Source organism: Herpailurus yagouaroundi, unplaced genomic scaffold, assembly GCF_014898765.1.
Source record: "Herpailurus yagouaroundi ecotype Mexico unplaced genomic scaffold, PumYag 100, whole genome shotgun sequence".
Lineage (NCBI taxonomy): Eukaryota > Metazoa > Chordata > Mammalia > Carnivora > Felidae > Herpailurus > Herpailurus yagouaroundi.
In genome coordinates, this window is record NW_024412391.1 from 80120437 (window position 1) to 80133396 (window position 12960).

Here is a 12960-nt window from a genome sequence, read left to right on the forward strand (position 1 = left end):
AGAAATTCACCAGAATGTTTGCAGTGGCTACGTTTGGTGGTGGGAAACTAGACAGTTTACAACTTTTCTTTTGCATTTCTTAGTTTCCAAACAGTCTTCAATGTTCGGGCATTAAATACTGAAAACATCATAGTGTAGTTTTAATGACTGTGCTTAAAGTCGGTAGAATTTTACTGGGTACCAACTGAGTACTATGTAATTGTAAACTGAAGACAGGCACAGTTACTTTTTTAGAGCAAGTTGCTCAAGGAATTTATAATCCATTAGAGGAGATTAAAATATGGACACATTTTCACTGTGGTTAATATGGGTAAATGTAATAAGGATTCCAGGGTTGACCACACTGGGGTTTGTCTGCCACAATATTTAGTACTGCCGCCCTGAAGTAGGTCCAGTAGTTCTGTGAGTTCTATTCATTGCAGTAGTTCCTGTGAGTCAGGGGGCATAGCTGACATAGAAAAGGGAATGATGCAACACTCAGTGACATCTTTGAGGTATTTGATATTTTTTCTTATTTATCCTTTGCTGAATCAGCAAAATAAGGAGTAACTACACTGCCTTGCTTCTTGAAGACATTAACATGCTATTTAAAGATGTTGGGGTGCCTGGGTGGCTCAGTTGATTAAGTGTCTGACTCTTGACTTCGGCTTGGGTCATGATCTAACGGTTCGTGAGACTGAGCCCCACGTGGGGTTCTGGGCTGACAGCACTGAGCCTGCTTGGGACTCTCTCTCTCTCTCTCTCTCTCTCTGCCCCTCACCTGCTTGCTCTTTCTCTCTTTCAAAAAAAATAAAAATAAACTTATAAAAAAGATGTTATTTAAAGATGGGACATTGTCTATAAAGAGGATCGACATGGGTTTGGGCTCAAGGTTATAAAATGCAAGAAGCTTTTTCCTAACAATGACTAAGTACTCTTTAACAGTTTTAAATTAAGCTTTTTTACACTTGGACAATGAATAGAGGAATAAAATGTTTAAAAGCCCCAAACTCTGCTTTAGCTGAATGGTCAAAAAAAGGAAGAGAAAAGTCATATTCATAATTGCTGGTATTAAATATCCAGTGTTTATAACTTGTTTATCATTAATAATAAAGATGCCCATCCTTTGTTGATTCTAGGCGATATCCTCAGGCTGTGTTAAGCATAATATCCATGTTATCTTTCTTAGTTCCACCCTTAAAATAACTCTGTGAAGTAGGAATAATATCTCTAGGCAACAAATGTGGCAAAGGGGATAGTAAATGGTAGAGACTCAGTGAGAAATCAGCTTTGCCCAACTCTAAAACCTCTTAACCAATATACTCTCTCTCTGTCCTATTACTATAAGATGGAGAAAAAAACCCACAGTTTTTAATAACTTTCATGTATAGTTAATTTAAAAATCATTAACTTTCAGTTACTGTGTAATGATACTTTGGTGTTAGAGATCTAAAACCATGATTGCTGCTGTGTGATATGCTGCATTGGATGCAATCTAGAAAACATAAAGCTGCAGAATGCAATTTTTAGCAATATTACAAAAGAAAAGAATCAACATAGAATAAAGACACTAGTAAGCCCTATAGGCACAAACTTGTCTACATAAATTCCAGAGTCTTTTAAGTAAGAAAAAAAAAAAAATCCTGACTGCTTCTCTCCATGAGAAATAAATGTTGCTTTTAACTTCAAGGGTTAAATGCGCTTTCTAGTATGCTGTATGAGGAAGATAATTAGAGGCAGGCAACTAATTAGTCATTTGAATTGTTTACTTAAAAGGTACACTGTACATCCTGGGCATCTGGGAAAAGCCACATGGTGCAGGGCAGTACATGAGACTCATGGTCTGCAATCCACAGAGAGCCACTAGAACTTTCTCACCCATGTCCTGCAGAGTATTTCCCCACCACAGCATTTCTGAAATAATTTAAGATTATTTTCACAATCAGCTCCTTCTTCTCCTCAGAGATGGTTTCCTGTCCTTGCAATTCCAAGAGAAACAGAAAGAAATGCTGTATTTTGCACCTTTTTCATGGTTACAATCAACCATGAACCTGGTTCAAGATAGCAAGTACTCAAACCTGAGAAGTGTGTGGTCTGTGAGCTACCCTCACGATAACTGCTTTTAAAGGTCCCAAGACACCAAGAAAGAAACAATATAAAAATTATATAAAAGGACAAGTCTGGGGGCACCTGGTTAGTTCAGTTGGTACAGCATGGCACTGATCTTGGTGTTGTGAATTTGCGCTCCACATTGGGTGCAGAGATTACTTAAAAATAAAATCTTAAATCTTGAAAAAAAGGACAAGAGTCTAAATGAGGACTGTTAAACAGGGACAATAAAATTCTTACTTAGAACTAATATCTGTTCCACTGGTAGTTGTGTCTTCTTGTTTTTGTTGTAAGCTAAAGCTGAATGGATTTCTAATCGATACACCCGCCATACTTCATGGTACCATATGATACCTATCCTGATGTCTTAATTGGAAGCAAAATAACACAAGAGAAGCACAGACATCTATGCCTTAAAACTCTGACCATTCATAGTAAGAGTTCACTCAGTTGTTTACCATCCAGACTACAAGTTCACTCATGCTTTATTCAGGACTGGCTGAAAGCCAGTGATATTAGGTCAGCATTTTCTCTCCTGAATATGCTGATGTTCTTACTCAGCTGGAGTTTTAGAGGAGAGAATTTCACAGTCTGCCATCCTTTAATTGATAAAACTGTTCCTCTTTGTTGCTTGTGTAAGTCAGCATAGGTTCACAAAGGTAAAAATGAAGCTGAACTCTGTAACAATCAGAGAAACAAAAAATAGTCCACATCACCCTTTTGGGGAGAAATTCTGGAGACAGAATACATTGGAAACCAGGAGGCTTAGTTTCATTTGTGCCGATCTGCAAGAGTGCCTCAAAAATAAAGGGACAATAAAAATGCTCCTGCATCTAATTACAAGATTTAATGAGAGAATGTGGATAATTCTTTCCACTAGGACAAGATTACCTCCCTGTGTCTTTTCATTCTACCACCAAGACGGCTAGTAGGCTCTCTATTATGCCCCTGGTAAAATGGATAATACTATAATGTAACTCATGTTTCCATAGTTCTTTCTTTTTCTTTCTTTCTTTTTCTTTCTTTCTTTCTTTCTTTCTTTCTTTCTTTCTTTCTTTCTTTCTTTCTTTCTTTCTTTCTTTCTTTCTTTCTTTCTTTTACCTTTCCTTTCTTTTACCTTTCCTTTCCTTTCCTTTCCTTTCCTTCTTTCTTTCCCTCCCTCCTTCCTTCCTCCCTTCCTCCCTCCCTCCCTAGCTCCCTAGTCAGTGCACATGCACACAAAGGGGGAGAAGGGCAAAAGGGAGAGAGAGAGAGAGAGAGAGAGAGAGAGAGAGAGAGAGAGAGAGAATCATAAGCAGGCTCCATGCTCAGCACAGAGCCTGATGTGGGGCTCAGTGTGGGGCTTGATGTGGGGCTTGATCCCATGAGCCTGGAATCATGACCTGAGCTGAAATCAAGAGTTGGATGCTCAACCAATTGAGCCACCCAGATGCCCATTTCCATAGTTCTATACTTAGTTCATAGTATAGTTCCTTTGCCTCCTCCTCTCTTGTTAATCTCACAGATAGCTGAGGATCTGTTTTCCTGACTAGGTTGGAAGCCTCTCTGCAAGAAGAGATCATATCTTGTTCATCCCTGTATCCCCTAAAGCACTCAGAACCTTCTGTACCTTACAGAAGCACCTCATGTTGTTGCAGGACATCATGGTTTTCCAACAGCTAGGTTACTTTATTTATTGAGTTGAGGCCATTTGGAAGGCTATCAGGGATCCTTAACACTGTGTAATGGAGATAAAAAAAAAAAACCCAGAGGCTGAGTTGCTGACCCCAGGGTCACACAGTTACTAAAAAGCTAGCAACTAGGCCTTCTGATTTCTACTTTGATGTCCTTTCCTCTATACCATGTCCATTAAAGGCACTTAAAGAATGTTAAATAAAATGAGCACATGAGTGAGGTTTCTCAATTGGGCAGAAGGCAAGTTTTACAAAACCATAGTTCCTTACATGCGGTAATGAACACAAAGTTTTTAAGTTATTCTCACTTAAAGAAATCACTCTTCCTGCATTTCCCCAGAAGCTCTTTCAAATCTCCATTAAAAACGGTTTTTTTTTTTATATGAAAGGCAGATACACACAGCCAACACAAAGTGAGAGAATACCCCTCTCTCCCCCCCAACACAAAGTTCCTTCAAGGCAAATTCACCTAGGGACTGAGCCATTTTCAACAATTGATCCCATTTCTTTAAGAATAGTTTGATAAGTTAGACAACAGTGTCTGAAGTCTCACTACCAATATGCCACAAGAGAAGACAATGCACCAGTATTTACATTTCTTAAAAACTGAAGCAATACTCAACTATTTTCAAGGACCCCACAGAGAAGAATGCCTCTGCAGGGCTCATTTCCACAACAACAGAAGAGCAACTCAAAGCTGGTTTTGGTTGGATGCCATTCAAAAGTATATTCATCTGCAAAACGACATGTAAATGAATCTAAGCCTCTCTAATATCATCTCTTCTTGGGTTTTGTTTTTGTATCAAAGAAACGTTTGCTGGAGTTGACAATCTTGTTGATATTATGGAATTAAAGGAGGCAGTTTTAATTCACTTGTTATTTCTAGAATATTACGTATCAAAACAGAAATAACCATGCTATCTTAGTGGATTATACAAAGTTTACATTTACTGGAAACAACAATCTGACAATAAAGAAGTTTTTGGTTTTTTTTAAGTAAAAATTTGCAGTCCTACTACCTAAAGATGATCACTGCTAACATTTTCGTATAAATACTTCCAGACTTCCTTATGTTTATACACACATAAACACTTTCCTTTCTTTATTTTTTCTTTTTTTAAAGTTTATTTATTTATTCTGAAAGAGAGAGCCTATGCAGGGGGAGGGGCAGAGAGAGAGGAGAGACAGAATTCCAACCAGGTTCTCAGCAGACTGCACAGAGCTGTACGCAGGGCTCGAACCCCATGATCATGAGATCATGACCTGAGCCGAAATCAAGAGTCAGACACTGAACTGACGGAGCCATCCAGGCACCCTCATTTCTCTTTCTTTTATTTTTTTCAACGTTTTTATTTATTTTTGGGACAGAGAGAGACAGAGCATGAACGGGGGAGGGGCAGAGAGAGAGGGAGACACAGAATCGGAAACAGGCTCCAGGCTCTGAGCCATCAGCCCAGAGCCTGACGCGGGGCTCGAACTCACGGACCGCGAGATCGTGACCTGGCTGAAGTCGGACGCTTAACCGACCGCGCCACCCAGGCGCCCCTTTTCTCTTTCTTTTAAAAAAATTATTACAAAATCATAATACACCTGTTCTTTTTTTCTTTTTACAACTATTTCATTGACATCTTTCCATACTGAAAAAATGTTGAGAATAAGCCAATCTCCAATTATGGAACTCTCTGGAGGTTGCTTCCATTTTTCACTGCTATAAACAATGCTTCTATAATATGCATCCTTATATATCTTTGTGTACTGGTCCAATTATTTCCTTAAGATAAATTCCTAGAAGCAGAATTGCTGGGTCAAAGCAAATTTTAAAAATGAGCATTTACTGCGAAGTTGCCCTTCAAAAAAGTTGTAGTGGGAAATACAGCCTTCCAGTTATGGAATGAATAAGTCACAGGAATAAAAGGCACATCATAGTGAATATAGTCAATGATACTATAACAGTGTTGTATGGTGACAGATGGTAGCTATACTTGTGGTAAGGATAGCATAATGTATAGAGAAGCTGAATCACTTTGTTGTATATGTGAAACTAATGTAAGTAACACTGTGTGTCAACCATACTCAAATTAAAAACAAAATTAAGAGCTTGTGGATTTCGAAATAGCTAGGGCACTCCTTATTTTATCTTGTTGAATTGGCAATCAAAGGTGAGGCAAGAGAAAAAAATACATGAGGAATCTTTGAAATTCTTTTTTTACCCTTCCAACTATGTGCAGCCATGTACATTATTTAAAGTGTAGTTAAGCAGGGTCATTTTAGGACTTTTAAAGGATCTTCAGGCCCACGGGTAGCTGTTGGTTACGTGTCCAGCTTTGGCTCAAGTCATGATCTTGCGGTTCATGACTTCAAGCCCCGTGATGGGCTCTGTACTGACACCTGAGCCTGGAGCCTGCTTCAGATTGTGTCTCCCTCTCTCTCTGCCCCTCCCCTGCCCCAAAATAAATAAACATTAAAAAAAATGTAAGACTTTTAATCTTTGCAAATTCAATTACACATCATGGCAAACATATTAAAATACACCCACATCCATTATATATTTTTCATTACAAAAACCTCCAAATAGATTTTATAATTTTGCCTTTAAATTTTATTTGCTACTAGTGATGCATGTAATTTATGTTTGGTTGTAATTATTCAGCACATTCAGGAATCTGACCAAAAAATTATTTCCAATATCATAAAATTTTATGAATATTTAAATTTAGCAGTTAAGGGAGTTAACATATATTGTGTTTTGTAGATATTTAATTTAAATTTATTAATCCTACTTTTGCAATTTGCTTATCATATTTTTGAGATAATATTCATTTCCTCAGTTCCTGGACTTTTTCCAGGCCCCTGAAAAGCTTTGAGGCCCTGGCATGTGCCCAAAATGACTAATGAAAGAACTTCCTAGGAAGAGGCAGAGAGAATGTAAAGGTATTAGAAGAAGAAAGAGCTTGACTTGGTGGGAGTAGAGAGAAGGAAGACCACGGTGGTTGGGATGGTCAACTGGGCCAGGTCACCCAGGGCCTACCACGGAGATTTCATGAACCGCTGTCCATAGAAAGTAATTTTCTCAGCCTATTGAACTTCTACTTCAACAAACCACACATACCATGAATCTAAATCATCAAATGTAGAATTCTCTGGTTAATTTCTTTAGTGGTGTGCTTACTCCCTTACTTCCAAAATCTCACTTAGCTACTACTTAGTCCAAATGAAGATTTTTTAGGGAAATCTAACTTTGGAGAAATAAATGACTTAAAAATCAACCATGTGGACATCAACAGGACATGAGTCTTGGCATATGGCTATTTTATTCATTTCTTTGGCAGGTCCTATGGCTTTGTCCTTCAATATGTATCTTCAAGTGGTCCATTTCTCCACTACATCTTTCTGTTCCCATCATCATTATAAGCACATGTAGATGACACTGTTAGCCTCCAAGCTGAGCTCCTTCTACTGCTTCACCTGTTACCCTCTATCATCTGTTCTCCAAAAAGCAGCCACAATTATTTTTTAAATATAATCACATTATATTACTCCTCTGCTACAAATTATTTACTGGCTTCCCATAACACTTAGGATAAATTCCAAAATCGCTATATTGCTCTATAAGGTACTAATATAATCTATCTCCTTGCCTGCCTCAGGGCCTTTGCTCTTGCTGTTCTCTCCACCTGTGATGCTTTCCTTGCACCCTTTTACATCATTGTCTTTCATTCTTCTGCTCTGTTCTAATGCCTCCAGGAGGGCTTTACTGACTATCTTACCTAAAAAAGTTTCACTCTCCACTTATGCTACCTCACGTTCCATTCATTTATTCTCACAGCACAAACCACTTCCTGAAATATTATTATGCATGATTACTTGTTTACTGTTGTTATTCCCCTCCAGAATGTAAGCTCTGCAAATAAAAGACTTTTCTATCTTCATCTCCAAAACCTACTGTGCTTCCTCCAGCACAAATAGTGCCAGTAGCGCAATCACTATCCAGTCAAATGTGTAAATTAGTCTATCAGTGAATGAAAAACTTCATGTAATGAAATCCTTATGTTGAAAAGCCTAAAAAGTAGACTCTATTTTAGAAAGTCATTTATAAATCTATTTAGGGGAATGTTCAATTATATTACCAGTTTGTTGGAGGCACTGATACTCCTGGGTACTGAAAGTACTCTTTAAATAGCTGCTGAAAAAAGCAGCAAGTGACTTTTCAGTTTGTTACTCAATATATTTACTTTATCTATCTGCTAAGCTTCCTGGAACAATCATTTACTGTGAAATGGTGGTTGAAGTGGCTCTTGGGAGCCACCTCACCCCAAATAGCTTCCTTCAGCACACAATTTAAATTGATTTACTGTTCTTTGTAATTGTCCCTGTAAGGAATAATCCCCAAAAAACTCTAGGCTTACTAGTAAACTACTTAAACTGACAAAATCTCTACAAAAGATATAGGTTGATGTTCAATGAAAGAAAATCCTAAAGAAATTCACTTGGCTGTGTCTTCTAATGGAAGAAGCTGGTGGCATTGATAAAATTGAGATTGCAAATTCATGAGAACACTCAGGTTTCCCTGACTGCTTTCAACATTACTGAGAACGATTTTTGTGAGGGAGAAGAAAATGGCACAATATTACCAGCCCTGGACCAAGATCAGGAATTCTCCAAACTGCTTAACAAAAGAATACTAAGGCCCCATAACTTCCAAGCCAAGGACCAAATCTTAAAGGGTAACTTCTTTAAGAACTCCTATGATTTGGCATACCGCAGGTGTAAAGCCTTTTAGACTGAACATTAATAAAATTTTTGACAAATCAAAAAAAAAATTAGGCTTTTCCAACATGAGGATTTCATTACATGGGACACTCACCCTAAAGCTGTTCTCTTCCTTTTATACCTCTATTTTCCTGCATCTCCAGGGCTGACCATGCCACCTGGGGCTCGTGTGAAAAACCAGGCTTCCCAAGTCCTCCCGCACAACACTAAATACCACATAATGTTATCCTTTTTTCTCATGCCTGTTGTTATTCACAGCTAATTTCACTTCTTGTGTGTTGCTCTTTTATTTTCTCTCTACTTTCAGGACAAACCTAAGGAAATTTCTCTTCCTAAAAACTGACCCTAACATGACAAGTGCTATTTTATTTTCTTGTATAAAGAAAAGGGAGAGCTTTTTCTTTCTTTTGAATTTATTTATTTATTTTGAGAGAGAGAGAATGCGCAACAGAGTGAGCAGGGGCAGGATAGAGAGGGGGAGAGAAAGAATCCCAAGTGGGTTCTGTACTGACAGCACAGAGCCTGACATGGGCTCCACCTCACAAATGGTGAGATCATGACCTGAGCCGAAATCAAGAGTCGGACACTTAACTGACTAAGCCACCCAGGTGCCCCAAGAAAAGAGAGAGCTTTAATTAAAAAAACAAAATTAGACATAACAAGGAATGAGTAACTTCTGTTTTAACACCCATGAAAGTACCTAGGAAGCCTTTCAACATTTCTATGTCTCATTGGTCTCTAAATCTTCTTTTAATTAAATCTGCTTCTCCTCAAGCATCATGAAAAATGAAAACTATAGCCTTTCTTTTTTCTATTTTTTTACTTTTATGTTTTTCTATCTATTTTACTTTAACTTTTGCTAGTTTTTATTGAGATATAATTGACATACCCCGTTGTATTAGTATACAACACAATGAGTTGATATATGTATTTACAGTGAAATGATCACCACAATGTTTAGTTGACATCCAATCACTTCACATAGCTACAATTTTTTTTTCCTTATGAAGAGAATTTTAAGATCTACTCTCTTAGAAACTCTCAAATATACAATACAAGCATACCTTGTTTTATTATGCTTTCCTTTATTGTACTTCCCAGATATGTTTTTTTGGTTTGTTTGTTTGTTTTAAACAAATTGAAGATTGTGTCAAGTGAAGTTCTACTGGAGCCATTTTTCCAGTGGCATTTGCTCATTTGGTGTCTCTTTGTCACATTTTGGTAATTCTCACAATATTTCAAGCTTTATTATTATTATTATTTTTTTTAATTTTTTTTTTCAACGTTTATTTATTTTTGGGACAGAGAGAGACAGAGCATGAACGGGGGAGGGGCAGAGAGAGAGGGAGACACAGAATCGGAAACAGGCTCCAGGCTCTGAGCCATCAGCCCAGAGCCTGACGCGGGGCTCGAACTCACAGACCGTGAGATCGTGACCTGGCTGAAGTCGGACGCTTAACCGACTGCGCCACCCAGGCGCCCCAAGCTTTATTATTATTAATAGATTTGTTGTAGTGATCTGTGATCAGTGATAATGATTTACTGAAAGCTCAGAGGATGGTTATCATTTTTTAGCAATAAAATATTTTCAAATTAAGGTAAGTACATTGTTTTTTAGATATAATACTATTTATTTCACACTTAATATGCTAAGTATAATGTAATCATAACTTTTATATGCACTGGGAAACCAAAAAATTCATGTGAGTTGCTTTTTCGAGATATTTGCTTCATTGTGGTGGTCTGGAACTGAACCTGCAGTATATCTGAGGTATGCCTGTATGGTACTATTAACTCTAGTCATCATGCTGTATGTTAAACCCGCAGAACTTATTTATATTATAACTGAAAATTTGTGCCTTTTGACCACCTACACCCATTTCATCCACTCCTGCCCCCCTCAGCCACCACACCACTAGTAACTACCAATCTGCTCTCTGTATCCATGAGTTAGTTTTTTTCAAGGTCAATCCAAGTTACCATGAATGGTAGGATTTCCTTCTCTTTTCTGACTGAAAATATTTTATTGTACGTATAAACCACATTTTCTTTATCCATTCATCCATGGATGGACACTTAGGTTGTTTCCATGTCTTGGATATTATAAATAACGCTGCCATGAAACATGAGAATACATGTATCTTCTAAGAAAATGATTTCATTTCTTTAGGTATATATTCAGGAGTGGAATTACTGGATCATATGGTAGTTCTATTTTTAATTTTCTGAAGAACCTCCATACTGTTTTTCATAGTGGCTGCACCAATTTACATGTCCACCAACAGAGCACAAGAGTTCCCTTTTCTCCACATCCTCACCAACACTTGTTATTTTTTGTCTTTGTGATACCAGCCATTCTAACAGGTGTGAGGTGACATCTCATTGTGGTTTTCATTTGCACTTCTCAGATGATTAGTGATTTGTGCACCTTTGCACACCTGTTGGTCATTTGCATGTATTTCTTGGAAAAAATATCTATTTACTTCCTCTGCCTATTTTTAATCATCTTATTATTTTTTTTTTTGCCATTGAGTTGTATGTATTCTTCATTCATTTTAAATATTAACTCCCTGTTGGATATACGATTTGCAAATATTTTTCCCCATTCCATAGATTGATGGTTTTCTTGGCTGTGAAGAAATCTTTTAGTATTATATAGTCTCACTTGTTGATTTTTTATTTTGTTTCCTTTGGTTGGTGTCATATCCCCAAAAATCACTGCAAAGATCTATGTCAAGATGCTTACCATCTATATTTTCTTCCAAGGGTTTTATGGTTTCAGGTCTTATGTTTGAGTTTTTAATTCATATTTTGAGTTATTTTGTGTATGGTGTAAGATAGTGGTCCAGTTTCATTCTTTTGCATGTAGCTGTCCAGTTTTTAAATATTATTTACTTAAGGAACTGTCCTTTCCTCATTGAACATTCTTGGCTCTTTTGTAAAAAATGAATTTTTTTAATGTTTATTTATTTTTGAGAGAGACAGAGACAGAATGCGAGTGGGTTAGGGGCAGAGAAAGAGGGAGACACAGAATCTGAAGCAGGCCCCAGGCTCTGAGCTGTCAGCACAGAGCCCGATGTGGGGCTTGAATTCTAGAGCTGTGAGATCATGACCCGAGCCGAAGTCCAATGCCCAACTGACTGAGCCACCCAGGCGCTCCTGAATATTTTTTTACACCCATGCATGGGTTTATTTCTAAGCTCTCTATCCTGTTCTTTGTAGATCTATGTGTCTGTTTTCATGCCAATACTATACTATTATGATTACTGTGCCTTTGTAATACAGTTTGAAACCAGGAAGTATAATGCCCCCAGATTTGTTCTTCTTTCTCATGAGTGCTTTGGTTATATTGCTCAGATTGCTTTTGGGGTCTTTTGTGGTTCCATAAAAATTATGGGATTGTTTGTTCCATTTCTTTGGAAAATGTCATTGGAATTTCAATTGGGATTGCATTAAATCTGTAGATTGCTTTGGCTACTATGGGCATTTAAGCAATATCAATTCTTCCAATCTATAAACATGGAGTGTCTTTGTATTTATTCGTGTCTTCTACAATTTCTTTCATCATTATCTTATTGGATTTCAATGGACCTGTCTTTCACCTCCTTGGTTAAATTTGTTCCTAGGTATTTTATTCTTTTTGATGCAATTGTCAATGGGACTGTTTTCTTAACTTCTCATTCTGCTAGTTCATTTTTAGTATATAAACAATTGATTTTTTATCCTGCAGCATTACTGAATTTGTTTACCAGTTCTTACAGTTTATTGGTGAAGTCTTCAAAGTGTGTGTGTGTATATATATATATACATATATATGTATATATATGATGTCATATGCAAATAGAGACAATTTTACTTCTTCCTTTCTGATTTGGAGTCTTTTAGTTCTTTTTCTTTTTTTAATTGCTCCCACAAGGACCTCTAGTACTATACTGAATAAAAGTGGCAAGAGTGGGCATCCTTGTCTTGTTACTGATCTTACAGGGAAAGTTTCAGCTTCTCACCATAAAGTATGATATTAGCTGTGAGCTTCTCAGATATGGCCTTTATTATGTTGAGGTACATTCCACCTATACCCAATTTGTTGAGAGTTTTTATGATAAATGGATGATGAATTTTGCCAAATGCTTTTTCTGCATCTATTGAGATGATTATATGATTTTTATCCTTACTTTTGTTTGTGGTAGGTACATCACAGTGATTGATTTGCACAGGTGGAACCATCCTTGCATCCCTGGAATAAATCCCATGTAATCACGGTGTATGATTCTTTCAATGTATTGTTGAATTCAGTTTTCAAATATTTTGTTGAAAATTTTAGCATCTGTGTTCATCATGGATATTGGCCTGTGATTTTCTTTTCTTGCAGTGTCTTTGTCTGGTTTTAGTATCAAGGTAATGCTGGCCTCATAAGATGAGTTTGGAAGTG

At 37.2% G+C, this 12960-nt stretch overlaps 1 protein-coding gene across 3 annotated transcripts in view; it reads right to left on the bottom strand.

Annotated features, from left to right (window-relative positions):
- The window catches only part of RELN (reelin), a 532794-nt gene that overhangs the window by 141445 nt on the left and 378389 nt on the right, over positions 1 to 12960 (bottom strand). The window lies entirely within an intron of this gene.